The sequence below is a fragment of the Alexandromys fortis genome, unplaced genomic scaffold (genome assembly GCF_014885135.2).
Source record: "Alexandromys fortis isolate MF-2015 unplaced genomic scaffold, M_Fortis_MF-2015_v1.1 scaffold_122, whole genome shotgun sequence".
In the NCBI taxonomy this organism is placed as follows: Eukaryota; Metazoa; Chordata; class Mammalia; order Rodentia; family Cricetidae; genus Alexandromys; species Alexandromys fortis.
Genome location: NW_026068004.1, coordinates 3,172,865 through 3,189,465, shown reverse-complemented (window position 1 = coordinate 3,189,465; position 16,601 = coordinate 3,172,865). Strand labels below are relative to the sequence as shown.

The 16,601-nt window shown below is 50.9% G+C and overlaps 2 protein-coding genes across 3 annotated transcripts in view; both read left to right on the top strand.

Annotated features, from left to right (window-relative positions):
- The window catches only part of Foxj3 (forkhead box J3), an 821,428-nt gene that overhangs the window by 434,438 nt on the left and 370,389 nt on the right, over nucleotides 1-16,601 (top strand). The gene's annotated exons all lie outside the window — the stretch shown is intronic.
- Nucleotides 1-16,601, top strand: part of Hivep3 (HIVEP zinc finger 3) — a 397,655-nt gene that overhangs the window by 246,028 nt on the left and 135,026 nt on the right. For both annotated transcript variants that reach the window (XM_050161425.1, XM_050161426.1), the window contains one exon: nucleotides 13,101-13,180. The gene's annotated coding sequence lies outside the window, so the exon portion shown is untranslated. The remainder of the gene's footprint in view (nucleotides 1-13,100; nucleotides 13,181-16,601) is intronic.

The window sequence follows — 16,601 nt, the reverse complement described above, 5'->3', positions numbered from 1 at the left end:
CCATCTCAGTGGTGAAAATGATGACGGCTTCCCCTGCTGCTCAGCTGCTCTTAAAGAGTGTCTGTGGTGTCGCCCAGGGCTTGCTCAGAGGCGATAGGTTCCAAAGTTGCAGAATCCCCATGATACGGGACAACAACAGGATTTCCAGGAGGAGCCCCAGTGAAGGCCCATTAGTAATGATGTAGCAAAAACCAGAGACCTCGAACCAGACCAACGACTCTTTGCAATGAACACTTGCAAGAAACAATATGTGGACTAAAGGACTGTGTGACTAACTATATCACACTACAGCTTCTGCAACAAGTCTTTTCTTTTCTTTTAAAATTTTACCTTGTTTCACCCTCCCTGTTGGGGGTTGCAAGGGTAGAGGGCAGATGGAAAGGGATCAAGATGCATGATGTGAAATCCACAAAGAATCAATTAAAAGTTAAATTTGGAGAAAAAGAGAAATATCTGGAGGGAATCTGTATCATGGATGGAGGTCCTGATGTCTGAAGGTGGACAGAGGGTGTGTGGGGAGGGCCAATTCACTGATCCCAGGGCCAGAGTACAGTGTGGGAGTCCTAGGGTGACTGGGGATAAATTGCTCGTCTCAGCTGTGGTTCATGGCTTAAGCAAGTTAGGGCAAGAGAGACCAGCTTGCTACAGTGGACCAGGAACAATGAAGTGCCAGGTTCAAATCCTGAGCCTGCTGTGGCCCCACAGGCTCCCCCATGTTGGTGTCAGTGTGAATTGTGCGTTACTCCAGAGTCTGAGGAGACACTGAAGAAGTCTCTGTGTATCTGTTCCCCAAGTCTGGTCACCTGTCATTACTCTCTGTGGCTGTGGTTTGAGTCCCCAGAGACAGACATTTCAAGAACCTGGAGGCTTTCCGGTGAGGCTGGGCTCTTGGCAAGGACAGGGACACCCTGAGCAGTATAGGGTGGTTAGGCCTCAAGAGGTGGAAGTGATGATGAGGAGTCTCAGTGCGTTTTCGACAGGGGGATTGCTCCTGTGGGTGAGGGAATGACTATTCCTGGAAGTCAGGTGAAATTCCAATGTAGGCATGTCCTACCCTCAAAATAGAGTGCCCCTGCTCCCACCTCTGAGCCTTGCTCCCCCAACTCAGTTTCTTTTCCTTTTCTGCGTCAATGCTGTTCTCTTACCCTTTCCCCCACTTGTCCTTCAAAGCTTCTCTGTCCAGCCCAGAGGTCCAGAGGTGCCTGGACACCCCTGCATCCATCATCTATGGCAGTGGCAGCATACGGTTGAGCCTCAGCTCCAGACACCTGGCCATGGTCTCTTGTTCTATCAGAAGTACGCTCCTAAGGGATGGAGAAGTGGCTCAGTTGGTCAAGTGTCCTAGCATACATGAAGTCCTGAGTTTCATCCCCAGCAACACAAACTGGAAAGAGTGGGTGCATGCTGGAATCCCAGGACTCAGGGCAGAGGCAGGATGGTTAGACAGTGCCTGACCCATAGCTTGCATCTATAAGGACTGGTTGAAGGAAGAAATGGGGACAAAATCCAGGCTTCCTAGGGACACACCTGCCCAAATTAGGGTCTCTAGAGACTGAGGCACTAGGGACAGCTCTCTGCATTTCAGCCCTAGCTCCCGGGAAGCCCAGCTCTGGCACTTCCACCAAGGGAACCCCAGCCTGGAATTGTGTGCCCTGAGAGAGCCAATTAGAAGGTATCTGGTGGCCTGTCACGGGAGGACCGTGGAGTGGAGGCTGGCCTCACGCTGCTGAGCACATGTGCTCATTCCAAGGCAGGCTGCTCGAGGCCTGAGGTGTGTGACTGTCCCTAGACAGCTCATAAACAGGAAGTCTATCAGTGATGAGAAGCCGAGGGCAGCCCTGCCTGGCTGGCCCTGCCTGGCTGGCCCTGCCTAGCTCCCACTTCTGCTTACTTACCTCTCACTGCCCTGCCAAGTGCTACCTGTTCTGCGCAGCTCTTTACTGCCTACAGAGCACAGACACCAAGCCAGGCATTCATGGTCCCAACCCAGCCCTGGCCACACTTACCAGTGCACCATTACCTGCCCCCTCACCAGGACTCTGCTATCTGTCCAGAAGGTCATCCCATCTCCCCTGTTCCAGGAAGTCCTCTGTGACCACAGCTACCATGATCCCTCTCTCCTAGAATCTCCTACTATTAGAGGATGTTTTGGAATCATCATGATGCTACACACAGGCATGCACACATGCAAACACACATATGGGGGAATTTCATACAGTATATGTTGATCATGTCTTTCCTTTCCACAACTCCTTCCAGTCGTCCCCCCACCCCCATTTCATGTTCTTTCTCACATAAACAAAACAAAAAAGTGCAATCGTAAAAACAATGGAGTCTGATTTTTGTTGGTCAGCTCCTCCTGAATATGATGCCTGCCCTGAAATATGGGTTGACATGCCCACTGTCACCAACATAAAGCTACTCCTGCATACAGTGGATCCCCTGGCCTGTGGGATGCCCCAAAGAGAGATGACATGGACTGGTCCTCTCTCTATTCTGAGATGAACAAAGAGGGTCATGAACACAGATATGGCTTGTAAGTAGCCAAGTCCCATCTTGTCTAAGCGCAAGCCTCTTCCTCTTGCCTGGACTCCTATGCCACTTCCTCCAAGATCATCCCATGGCTAGCTTACCCTGTGTCCAACTGCCCTTTCTCCTGTGTCCTCCTCGCCATGTTCATTCTGCTTTCCTGCCCTTTAGCTTTCATTCAGGCCATGCCTCCTATAGGTGGGCCTTTCCTCCCCAATTCCTGTCCTCAGTCCTGTAATGACAGCCCCCCTTTCCTCTGCAATTGGAAGAGTTCTCCTTGCACGGTGGGCCACCCATTTCAGTGTGCCAGCGTCTCTAGTACATGCTGTTCTGTGTTTTTTGAGCAGATGCTCCCGTGAATTTGGACTTGAGCTTTGCGTAAAGTACCCAGCAAAGATGCTCTACCTCAGGACCCACAGTGAAGCTAAGCCCTGAGGATGTCTCCACGCCCAGCTGACACCTTACAAACCCTAGATTACCGAGGCCCAGCCTTGGTCCTAAGGGTCTGTCACTTTCAGAGATGGTGAACACCTTGCTCACACAACAGTGTGTGATAGAGTCTGCGTGGGGATCCTGGACTGGCTGACTTCAAAGCTTTCCTTCCCCCATTGCATGACTTTGACAGAGGCAAAAATAGCAGATGGGTGCTTCTAAAATGTGCCGCCAATAAACTGCCATGGGCATCTTGTCTGTCTTTTTGCTGCTCCTGACTCCCCATGGGTATACTGCCGCCCTAGCTCTGTGAAGCAGCTGGCAGGTGCATGAGGGTCCTTGGGTGTCCACCCACCTCTCCCAGTCTTCTGTGGGTCTGCTCCAGGCCCTCTGGCCCCAGCTGGACTTCTCTCTAGCAGTATGAGGGGAACTGCCAGCCATACTGAGCCACCTCCCATCCTGATTGATAAATGTGTCTCGTGTTCTTCTCTCCTGGCCATCTGCCCTCCCTGGTGGTCCCCTGGGAGTCCACCAGGCTCCTGAAAGCTCTGAGATCTCAGAGAAGATGCTATTTGGGGGCCATCTGCTTGAGAGGTGCCTCCGGCTGGGGTTCCGCAACTGAGGGAAACAATCCAGGCAGCGGGGGTTGGGAAGGGACTGCCAGGAAAGGACAGCAGTCAGGGGCCTGAGAGCTACCTTGATTTGGGCACAAGGCCAGAGTGTATCAGTCCTCTCCAGAATTAGGCAGAGTCATACGATGCCAGGCCTGGCTGATGCTTGGATACATTGCCAGGGCAGATGGTGCCAGAGGGCACAGGGAAGATGGTCTGAGCTCTGAGCCTTCCCCATCCAACACTCTCTCTCTCTCTCTCTCTCTCTCTCTCTCTCTCTCTCTCTCTCTCTCTCTCTCACACACACACACACACACACACACACTTAAAATTGGGTTGCCAGTGACAACCTGGCATATCATCTTCTTTTTATATTATTCTTAGCCCCTCTGTTGCCATAGCAACTGAACAATGCTTTTTAAATATAGCAGTTAATTTTTTTCCAGCTTCAGCAACAAAGTTCTGGTACTGTCCAGAAGGCCAACGGCTGGTTTCTCTCCAGGGTGGCAGAACTCCCAGGCTCTTCTCCCTATAGGTTTTTCCCTGAGTGTGAGCTGGGTCTAGATGTCCTTGAGGCCGGCAGGGACACTCTGGGTTCCCTGTTTCCTGACCTGGCCACCTTCCAGCACTAAGGAGTGGTAGGAAAAACTAGGTTCTGGAGTCAGCAACCCTTCGCCCCATTCTCCTTTGAGCCTGAGTGTCATTAGTGAAGGACAACAGCGGCTGCTGCTGAGTGACTGACAAGGTGGGGATGGGGGGAGCACCTTGCCGTGGGAAACGCCCACATCTCTGTCTCTGCCTCCTTCCTTTCTGTTTCCCTTCCTCCACACCTTCCCTCCCTTTCTCCCTTGCCTCCCTCTCACTTTTGCCTTTCTCCTCCCCTCCTCCTCACTCCCTTGAATTATTGATGGTAAATTCCCAGCCAGTAACATCAGAGGGTTAAAATCCATAACCAGCCTCCCTCCAATCTCCCCTCAGAACACCCTCCCTCCCTGAGCTGGTGAGCTCATGCGAGTCATCAATCATACATTACGGCTTAAGAACCCATGCCCTGCTGTCCAGCCCCTGAGCATCCAGGGCAGGAGGGAGCCAGGGAAGCGGCACTCTTGGAAGGTCCTGCTGGCTCCAAAGCCCCAAGGAAGGTAGTTGGCAGGGCCACATTTGGAACACTCCCTACCCAATAACCAGAGATACCATTTCTGGTTCTTTGGGTTCCCCAACATTCCACTGAGTGCCCTCCCTCCAGGTGGTTCATCACCCACTCATTTCTCTGCATCTCAGTGTGGCAGGTCTTAAAACAACACACAGAAAAATCTCAGATACTCAGAAACTGTCAAAACACACCATAGGCTGCCCAGAAGGTAGTAGGTTCCCCATCACTGGAAAAGGGAACAAGAGACAGAACATCCAGAGAGCATGATGTTGTGGGAAGGACTGTAGGTTACAAATTGAATGAGCTCGTATTTCAACCCATCATCCTATAATGGGCAACAGTAGTGTTGAAGTCACCATATAATTTTGCAGAGCCTGGGGCACGATTACGATTCTCATTCACAAATACCAGTTAACTTTCCCAGGATTGTTTAGATAAGAAAGATGATTCTCAACCCAAGATTCAACCTTCCCTGTTTTCCAAGTTCACTTGCCTGATGGACCAGTGTAGTTCCCTGCTGAGTTCAGGCCAGTGACTAGGGCTTCTCCCTGGGAGCTGGTGATCATGTTCAGGGCCAACAGTAAAGACAGAAAAGAAGGGAAGGGAAGGGAAGAGAAGGGAAGGGAAGGGAAGGGAAGGGAAGGGAAGGGAAGGGAAGGGAAGGGAAGGGAAGGGAAGGGAAGGGAAGGGAGAAAGAAAGAAAGGAAGGAAGGAAGAAAGAAAGAAAGAAAGAAAGAAAGAAAGAAAAGAAAGAAAGAGAAGGGCAGGGGAAAGGAAAGGAAAAAGCCAAGCCTGGTGGTTCGGGCCTGAATATCCAGGTATTCAAAAGGTTGAGATAGGAAGTTAGCAAGTTCAAGGCCTTCCTGGACAATTTGGTGAGATGGTCTTAAAAAATAAAAGAAAATATGAAAAGGACTGGGGATGGATACCTGGGTTCAACCCTCAGTGCTGGAAGAAAGAGAAAGAAGGGAAAGGGAGGAAGAGAGAGAAGAAGGAATGAAGGAGGGAGGGGGGAGGGAGAGAGACAGAGAAGGGGAGGGAGGAGAGAAAGAAGTGCTGCCGGGACTATAGAACCCTGAGACAGGAGGATGCTCTGGGCTGACATGGGGCATAGATCACTAACAGGGGAACTGATTCAGGAGCACCCAGTATCTGTGTCTGCCGAGAATCCAGCAGACCAGCGGCTCCGGAGGGCTTGCCTTTCTTTACTGCATCCTCGCAGTGGCTCTTCAAGAATAGCAGTGCCCATCTGTGACAGATGCTCTGCTGGATTTATCAGGGTCACGCAGCTCCACAGTGGAGGACTTCATATGTCTGACGCCAAGACTTCCACGGCAGAAGGTGGTGACAGAGGACCTGTCTTGGCCTATTATGTATGGGGGGTAGAGGGTCTGCCTTTAGTCTCCAGTGTCCATCCTGGCCTGAGTCCCGCCTGAAGATGACAGCTCAGGGGTATCCTTGGTGCTTTCCTCCCCAGTGAGGAAGAAGGAAGGGAAAGTAGCTACTTAGGGGTGGTGGGGTGATACATGCCGTGTAGAGAACTGGGCAGATCTTGGCTCTGTTAGGTTCTCAGTGATCCAGGAAGCAGGCCAGCTCAGAGTTTGGCTCTCCATCTTCACTCAGGACAGAACATTCATTTTCCTGTCTCTCTGTTAAAGTTTATGTCATCATTAGCATGGACCCTGGCCATCTGCCCAATGCATGGGCCAACCCGAGACTCCCAAGCCCCCATGCCCGCTTCTCTTGCTTTACTCTAGAGCATATACAACCTCAGCTTTCTATCTTCCCCACTCCGTCTGCCCATTATTGCATTCCCTCAGCCATGAAAGCTGGGGCCAGACTGATCTCTATGGGTCTCTAGCCCTGGGCAGCATCTGGCACAGGCAAGCCCAGAACATGGCTGAATGATGCCCCTATGGGAAAGAGCATGCCTCCTTCACACTATCACAGTCCTTTCCCGTACTTCCTCTCATACTGGTCCCCAGGCAGGGTAATGGTTGTACTGGTCCAGCCTCCTTCCCGCCTCCTAAGCTCCCCCTAGCACAGCACAGAGCCCTGCCTGCAGGATAACTATGTGGATATCTGTTGAAAACATGATCCAAAGCTCTTGTCTCCCTGCACCTCACTTTCCCCACTTGTACACTCAAAGTTTGGTGACCCCAGGGCTTTGTGAAGCACCCTCCCTTGTGACATTTTTGGATGTGTGGCCCATTGAATGGCATTCTGCACCTGTGTTTGGGGTCCGACTCCTCTCTTAGCTACTTGGTGATCATTCCAACTTCCAGCTTTGGTCACTGTGCAGAGCCTATCTGCCTCCTGATGAGCAATTAAAGCCCCAGAATAGCCCATTGTTAAGAATGAGGTGCCTGGACCCTGTGTTTATCTCCAGTGTGCCGTGTGTGCTCGGGTCCCTGCCAACCCTGGGGTGAGCGTCCCTGAAACTGCTCTGAGAGTGGCCTCAGGAGTAGTCAGCTCCAAGTGGCAGCAGACACTGATGAAGAACAGGCAGGAAAGGAAAACAGCCTCTGCTAAGAGCCAGGCATTCGGGAGATGCTCTTTCTCCACGAAGTCATGCCGGGGGGGGGGGGATCATTAGCTCCGTTATACAGCTCAGGAGTCTGAGGTGCAAAGAGGTTTTGAGTCTAAGGGACTGCCTCAGGCTCATGGGGCTCCTGAGGGGCAGAGCTGGGACCTGCACATGGGACTGTCTGGCCAACGCCCAAGCTTTTCACTGACCCACTTGGCATCTGTAAGCAGTGGTGATGGACAGCCGTCATTAGCCTGGAAAGCCACAGTCCTGAGACCTTCAGGCTTGCTTTGAGTCTCTTGCGCCCTCCCCACGCCTGTGGCGCCCATTCTCTTGGCTCTTGTCTATCTCACTTCCTTTCTGAAGAGAGTGAATTCCTATCAGGACCAGAGGCTGAAGGGCTGTGCGGTGAGAGAAAACAGAGAGGACTCCAGCCCTGCCTGCCATGCGGAGGGCACAGAGGCCTGGGGTAGCAGAGCTGAGAGTGCAGAAGCAAGGACTGACAGAACGTCGGGCACATGTCACCACTTACCAGCCACATGGCTTTGACAAAGGGGTCAGTTCTGGGGCTTCAGGAAAGTAAAAGACGCAGCAGCTAATGGACGTAGTCCTCTTTAGGGGATTCAAGAAGTCACTAGATAAGACTTTTAGAGTCCTTGGCAGAAGCAGATATTTCAAAAGCAAGTACAGAAACCCACCCGGCCACAACCACAACTGCTCAGTTCAAGGATCAATAAGCATAAAGTATGCACCTGCAGCTGTACCAGGACGGAGGCGTAGGCTAGGAACAACACAGGAGCACTTTCTACACTCAACGCACACACTAAGGCCTGTTAGGTGCTCCACCAGTATCAGAAGAAGGGCTAGCCTGTGGACCGCAGATAGCAAGGTATGCAGGTGTACAGGGACATGTTGTCAGGGGCAGAGATGTGCAGGGGTGGAAAGTCAGACCGTTCCTCAGGTAGAGCCATCTCACGTGGTTCCAAGGCTGTCCACCCAGCTGCCCCAGCTTTGAACTGGGATCATGTGTGTTATGCTTCGGGCTACAGGTGACAGAGAGCTGGCTACAGGGGATTAAACAATAGGGATTAATCAGAAGCCTGGAGCAGGGGGTTCTGAGTAGTTCAGATCCCAAAGGACACCAGTGACCCTGGCACTTCCCAGCTTCCGCGCTGCCCAGCTCCTTTCCCATCAGTGTCCTTTCACCACAGCCTCAGACTGGCAACTGTCCCGGGGACCCAGCTGTGTGCAGGTAGGATTCACAGAAGAAATGCACCTTCCTGATACATTTCTCCTCTTTCCCAGATTACTTTTATTAGCAAAGATACTCTTTTTCAGAATCTCAAAAAAAAAAAAAAAAGTCTTCCCTTCGCTCTAAATATGAGCAATAGATCCCATTGGTCAGACCTGAGTCCCAGGGAACAGTTTCTAAAAGATGGTAGTTGCCATAGACTTGGGCCTGGAGAAGGGCTCAACTCACAGGGGCAGGCCTCCAACCACAGAGGAGAAGCAGAATGTCATGTTAAGTGTGGATGTCTTGTGCTCAACTTTGGTGCCAGACTCCTGGTCACACACAGCCATCAGTGTTAGGGGAAACCGTTGACCTTGTTCCTCTTGAGAACACCAGGGCTTGTAGCCGAAGTTGATGTCATAGAATGTATGCCATAGGGTTGTAGTAAGCAGAGGATGTGAATAACAGAACTGACAGGAAGTCGGGCTGGAGAAACAGTTCAGAAAGTATCCAGCATCTTCCAGGGACCCAGAAACATCAACTTGTCAATAGTAATCTTGCCACAAACATGGAAGAGTGAGCCCTAGACTTGGAGGGTAGCAACATGCCTACTCAGTCCTGACCCCTCCCCTCAACTGAAGGAAGTGGGGACATGTGATGTACTATTCTCTAAGATTTGGAGCTCTGAGTCTCTGGGAAGGGGGCAGGGGTGAGAGAGGCAACATGCAGTCAAAATGGCAGCAGATGTCCTCCATGGTAGTAATGGCCCTCCAGCCCAAAGGCGGCATGACTTATGGTCCCTAAGCTCTCCGCGGCATGGTGGCAGCAGGAGTCACATGAAAACATTCTGTTAGTTCACAAAGGCACCCTTGGTCCCCCTCGTAAAAAAGAAGACTCTGTCAAATCTTCCTGTGCCATGCCTCCAGGGGACAGCCCCTCTAGACACTCTTTTATCAAGTCGTCTCTCCTCCAGTCACAGCCCAGCACCTCCTGACCCTTTCTTCAGGACTGCAGGGAAGGAACACCTACTCCTCCACAGCCAGCCGCTGGGCCTTAGAGCAGGAAACTGAAGACAGAAAAGGTCTGGAGCCACTTCAGAGCCTGGCGGACTGGAGAGCAACTGTCCAGAGGACCACTCCCCAAGCAGTCACCTCACCTCCACAGATCCCCGTCCACACTGAGTGCCAAATAGAGAATTTGCCTTTTTACTGCAACCTTTGGGCTGAGAGGATGGTACCTGGCCTATTAGCAATTTCTGGCAATGGACCCAAAGCCATGGAAGGAGCACTTAGCTCAGCATGCGCCTACCCGAGATAAACTCCACGGGCCACCTGCTGCATTTCTTGCTAAAGTCATTGTCATCATCACCTACCCAGCATCCCTTCAGGGTGGATGCGAGTGTCCTCACGTCACAGATGAGAAAGCTGAGGCAAACGCATGGCTGTGGAGTGACAGGCTGACGGGGGGGGGGGGCTGGAATGTAGATACTGGGCTATATCCTGTGATCCTAACCAGCAGCAAGGCGGGGACAGAACACAGCTTGCAGGAAAGGAAGGGCTTTGAGAGCTGATCTGGCATGGAGCCAGGTAGTGGAGGACGCTGTGCCCCAGCACCGATCAGCTGTGCCTGCATAGGCACTCACTTCTCCCTCGGGAGCAATCCATCCAGCCGAACACCTAATGTGGGTTTATCAGAGACCTGGTAGTGGTGGGCCTATGCTAAGTACAGAAGACACAGCATTGTTGCAATAGTTATACCTAAGCCTTCCTGGGTGTCAGCTGATGTTTAAGGTGCTCTGCGTGGATTAGCTCACTTAATCCTCACATGAACTCCACAGACAAATAGCACTGTTTTTACTTTGTAGATGAGATCATGGCACAGAGAAGTAGCCTAGCATTCCACAACTGCTCCACATGAGAGCCAGGCCTGGGACCCATTGAGATCTCTGTTTACTTGCCTAACTACACCTACCCTGCTCAGGATTTCCCTGCCCCGATGTAACTTAGATTCTTCCTTTTAAAGTAGACATATTAAAATAACACCCAAAGGAATTTGATTCAATCCTAGGTTGTAGGGAGCAGCTGAGCAATGAGAGTGTAATGACATGGAACTAGCAGAGAGTCAGTGCCAGTCACAGAAGCCTAGACCACGTTGTGCCATGGCCTTCACTGCTGTGTACCATTGGCAAAACTTGTCACCCCTCTGAGCCTCAATTTCCTTCTTTACAAAATGGATTCTCAGTTCCTATTCTGTCTGCCTCTGAGCATTCTTCTGGAGACTAAGTGAGGTGGCAGATGCGAATAAGATTTCAATGCAGGGGGAAAGCAATGGGCAAGGGCTGGCTACTGAGCCAGTGTGAAAACCTGATGTCAGCTTGATAAATGAATTGTCCTAGTGGCCCTGCAGATTGGCTCTGTGAGTGACAAATGGCTCCCTTCAGGAGCTCTGTTGATATCTGAGGGTCCTGAGAAGGCTGTTTTCCTTGGCCAAGCCCTGTGCTCCCATTCCTAGAGTTATTTTGCATCTGATTTTGTATGATCCTCCAGCATGCAATCATTTAGTGATGTCTTTGGGAGAGAGGCCTTGTGTTCAGCCCTGCAGGGAGATGAAAGTGGAATTGTTCCTGCCTCCAGAAACAGGTGGTGGAAAGAACTAGAATAATGCTAACAGCATCAGCAGCTGCTGGCCATCTGTCTGGTAGTCACAGGTTCTGTTCATTACCACTTCAACGATGTTAAGAAACTGACCCCAAGTTCATGCAGGTCTGAGGTTACAGAACCAGTCTAAAACCCCCCAAAAAAGAAGCAGGAGTAGAGACAACATCATCACAACACAGGGACATGCATCCTGATAGAAAGGTGGTGGTGGTGGAGGTCGATGGCAGTCTGCCATTGCTGTTGTTGATAATGATGCCAGTGGGAGCAATGCTGGTGATAAGGTGTCGGTGGTGATGGTGGTACTGATGATGGAGATGGTGGTACCAATGATGGTGCTGGTGGTAGTGATGATGATGGTGATTCTGGTGATGACAGTGATGCTGATGGTGGTCTCAGGACTGTGAAAGCAGCGCTGCTGTTGTTGATAATAATTCATGATGATGGTGGTGGAAGCAATGGTGATAAGATCATGGATGGTGATGATAACGATGACAATGAAGCTGCTGTTGAGGACGATGATATTCACGACGATGACGGTGGCAGTAATGGTGATGAAGACAGGTAGTGATCATGGTAATGGCTGTGTTTCTGTTGATGATGACATTCACAGTGATCTTGGAAATGGCGGTAGTGGGATTGATTCTGGTAGGATTGTGGTGGTAGTGGTAGTGGTTATAGGGACAGTGTTGGTATAATGATGGTGGTGATGGTGTGGTGAGGAGAGTGCTGGTACTTGCAAGGACAGTGGTGATGGTGGCAGTACTGGTGTAGAGATGGCAGGGGTGTTGGTGATGATATGAATAATAGTGAAATGACGATAATAGTAGTGATAATGGTGGTAACAATGATGGTGGTGGTAGTGGTGGTGACGCTGGTGATATAAATAGTGGCAATAAAATAATGGTGGTGAGGATGATCCTGTTGCTCCTTTGTCATTTGTTGAGCTTCTGCTTTGGCCAGTCCCTGAGCACTTTCTGCTCTCTCATTTAATTCTTGTAACACCTCTGTAGTGACTCCTAAGAATTGTGAGCTGGAAAGAGATCACAGCCTGTCCAAGGGTGCGTGACAACTTTAAATAGGTCTTGAGTATCAGTGGGCTTTACTGAAGAGTTGGTACCCTTTCTACCCTTGGGTCCATGACCAATGGGCTATGGGTCTGGCAGATGAATGAATATTCAAAGCATGAATATTGAGCATGAAGCTCAAATCCATGAGAAATGAATAGTGTCCTATGCATGCAACCCTTGTTCAGAGCTATGTGGTGACATGACTGCCCCAAACCAAGTTAATTGCAAAGTGTTGTGTTGCTGTTTTTCATCAATGAGATGCTAAGTGCTCGGTCACCAATAGGAGGAGCTTTGAAAAATAATTTCAAAGATAGGTCTATGTGCTGACAATGGAAGCAGTATCCACCATCCAGTACAACATTCAAAGTGCTTTACCCAGAGACAAGCATGGTCATCCTGTGGAGGAAGGAGGCCACACTCTAGGGTGGGCACAGAAGCCTGGGGCATAGAATCCGAGCCTTTATCTGCCTTTCTTACTTGACTTTATCTCTCTGAGACCGAGCACCAGCGGCTAACAGCTTGCTAAGAAGCCATTAGATGCTATTGTGGATGGATGAATGATGGGAAAAAAGAAAGACTAAATTACAGTAACAGTTGCTCAAGAAGCCATGAAGGGTGGTTTCCCAAGGAGAATATGACCTTGAGAATTCTATAGACACAAGCCAAGCCTGTGGTTCCTGCAGGTCAGGGAAGGAAGAAGGCGACTTTCTGTTCTGTGAGTGGGATGCTGAGGTGGGGTCCTATGCTCAGGGAATTTGGTCTTATACCCCGAGTGACTGTGTGTGGGAAAGGGACAATGCCTGGGTTTTGCTTTGGATGCGTGTTTTAGAGTTTGCCAAAAGCTGATTGACAAGTGGTGGAGGCATCATATTCTGTTTCTCTGTCCCGCACAGGCCTCCCTCCGACACAGCCTGGAAGCCCTTCAGAAGCCCTGGCCTAGCTTGACAACGACACTACAGTGAACTCAGGATAGGTGAGTTCTCCCCGTTTCCTCCAGCACATGCACAACACAGACTTGGAACAGAGGCCTCCATCCCATGTCCTACAGGTTGGGGGTAGATGTGAGATGTGAAGCTTTGGAACAAAGCCACTGAAGTGTCGAGGTGGGGCCATTATTAGCATTTCTGCTGCTGTTCGTGTGTGGTAAGGAGGTTGTCCTGGGAGGGGAGCTAGGGAGTCCATTATGACTCAGACCACCTTCACCTCTCAGCAGAGACCCAGAACACCTCTGCAGAGCTAGGCAGTGGACTCAGGGAGTGGACAGTCCAGCATCTGCCTGGCCCAGGCCCAGGAGGAATAGAATGTCTCCTGGTGCTCAGGCCCCTGCGTTGTTCTGTTAGTCTTGCATCCACAAGAGAGTCTGGCCAGGACCGGATGCACACGGTATGTGTGAGCGTGCTTGGTGGAAGAATCTATGTCCTGTCTGTCAAATCATGATTGATGTCTGACTCAGACAGTCGCCAGCCCCAGGCTTTCCCTCTCATGGCCGCTCACCTTGATATCTTCTGTTGCCTGCTGGACTCTGTTCTCTGTGCTGTGCATTGAGGTACAGAGATGAAAAAAAAATATGAGCATTACTTTCTAGAAGCTTCCATTGCCATTGAGGAAATGGGTATATAGGGAGACACAGCCCACTAGAGCCTGTGGAGCAGGAGCGTCTGCTCTCTCTGAACGGGCCACAGGCCCACTCAGGAAAGACCATTTGCATCTGGCACTTAAACTGGGTTTTGAAGGATGAGTACAAGTTCACCAGGCACTCTGACCATGGGCAAAGACTTCCCTGATGTCAAAGGATGGCAGGTACACAGCTAGAATGGCTGGGATTAGGGCAGAAGGGGGAGGGGGAGCAGAAGTAAGTCCGGGAGGGCTGCAGGGAGCCAGGGAGCCAGCTTCTGTGTGAAGAGGACAGGGAGCATCAGCTCTGTGGCTCTGAGAGGGGTTTGGACCAAGCTGACAAGAGGTGCTGGTCTTGGATCCCTCTGAGTAGTCGCCGGGGCTCTGGGCAGCATGTCCCATGCTGGGCGTCTGCAGTGAGGCTTTCCTAGTATTGCAGCCCTGCAGAAAGGCTGTAAGCACATCAGGCCCCATCCTGAGATGGCAGCAGATCTGGCCATGGGCTATTGGCTTGTCCTCTTCCATCTACGCTGGCCCACCTCTCCTCTGGCCCCTGCAGCATCATTAGCCACCTGCCCAGAGCAAGACCTTTTAAGGGCTCAGCGCTGGTATTTGGTCCCTGCCCTCCCTCCACTTCCCTGTATGACCCCTGGGCAATGACTGACACTTCACAGTTTTGAAGCTTTATGGTTTCCTCTCTTGGCAGAGGTCCAGACACTATCACAGCTGTCACTCTATTGTGGCATAGAAAAAGGGAATGTTCTGGAGCCAGAAGGAGCTGTCCCCAGAACTTCCCTGCCCTCTCATGGGGAGCAATGTGATAAGGACCAACTCCGTCTCCCCAGCCACCAAACACCTGCCTCCTAGATGGCTCCAGCATCCAACAAAAGTGTGGTATGAACATTGCGTGCAGGGCCCATCATGGGGCTGGAGTTGACATGCTAAGCTCTTGGCTGCCTCATGCCCCTGCTGTGGGGCAAGCGACTGGAAAGACCTGTGAGGTTCAGTTCCAAGGAATCATGAGCCATGGGCACGTGCACCTGCGCAGGAAGTGATGCAATGATCTTGGCTTTCCTTGGCAAAATCCACTTACCAGAACTCCAACCTGGGTGCCAGTGGACACTGGAAGCCAGGCAACAATAGGATGCTATGTAAACAAGGGAGTGACCGCACTGTGAGAAAGAAGCCTGGGCACACAGGAGAAGCCAGGCAGGTGCAGAAGAGAGGTCGCACTGTGCTGCCAAGGGCTGTGGCAGGGGGAAAGACTGAAGGAGGGAGGAAAGGAGGGAGGCAAGTGGGCTGGTGCCGGAGAGATGTATCCAGTAGCAGATCAGTGGGGCCATGGGAGGGGGCAGCGGGGTAGACATGAAAAACCAGGCTGTGGGAACTTTCGCATGCATGGGGCATTGTTAGCTGACTTTTCTGGTGACCTGCCCAGCATGGCCTCTGTCACAGAGGGGCATTCCCAGTCTGCTGGCTCAGATGTCACCTGGAGAGTCACAGCTGGGCCAGGGCCTGCAGGTTAAGAGGAATGGGGTTGAGTTCCATGCTGAGGGCAGCCGGGCAGCCTGGGGAGCAGGAGGCTGGAGAGCCCCTGTGGCTTCCTCATGGGGTCATGGGCCCTCGACTGCCCTCAGACTGAAGAGGCCTGGAAACATTTTTGTGTTTGTGCCAAGCTCATGGAAGAGTAGATGTGGGACTCAGGCACCGTGCAGTCTGTGCTATGGAACCATAAACAGAGGCCTAAGACAGGGTGGATCCCCTGAGGAGACCTTCTGAGCTCGATAGTTATCCAGGCAGGATAGGGGATGCTGAGAACCAACTGGGTGCCAGATCTGCCTCAGTTTTTATGCGGGTACACTTCCTGCCTGGATAACTAACTATGGAGCAGATCAGAATTGATGAACAGAGAGGCTGTGCAACCAGCCCCAGCACCCACAGCCAGGAAGTTGTCCTAGGCAGGTTGAATACAAGCCGTCAGGCTCCAGATTTGCTCTCTGGTCTACACTGCCCTTCAGTATAGGCTCATCAACACTCCAGATACCTATAGAGTTGAAACTCTGTGTGCCTGCTTTTCTCTACCACATACTAGGAGCTCAACAAAGACATGTTTGCTAAAACAAATGAATGTTAAACTGGGTCCTAAAAGCATTGGGACAGAGTGTGGATGGGGGAGGTGTTCTCGAACAGAGAGGGGAGCTGAGTTTTTTCTCTTTCTTTCCTTCTTTCTTGTTTTCTCTTCCTCCTCCTCTTTTTCTTTTTTTTCTGTTTTTCTTTTTTTGAGACAGGGTCTTTCTATGTACATCAGCTCACCTCAGCCTCACAGAGACCCACCTGCCGCTGCTCCCAAGTGTAAGAAGGAAAGGTGTGCACTGCTGTGCATGATTTGTTGTTGTTTTTCCTATTACAGGTAACCGAACTCAGGGCCTCAGACATGCTGGGCAAGGGTCCTATGGCTGAGTTATAGTTCTGGTCCTCTTTATTCTGAGGTAGGGTCTTCAATTCACTCTGTAGCCCAGGCATACTCAAACTTCATCTTTCTACCTCGTTTCTGAAGTATTTTGAATTATAGGCCTGTACTAACTGCCTGGCATCTTTCACCTTCTTTCTGTCTGTACATTTTTAAAGTGTGTGTGTGTGTGTGTGTGTGTGTGTCACAATTAATAGAAACCCAGAAACAGATATTGGGGTTCAAGCTGAAGATCAGAAAAGCAAAACAGCCAAGCCACTGGAGAAGTCTTATCTCTACCAAGCGTGGATGACTGAAGACTGAGCCCTGA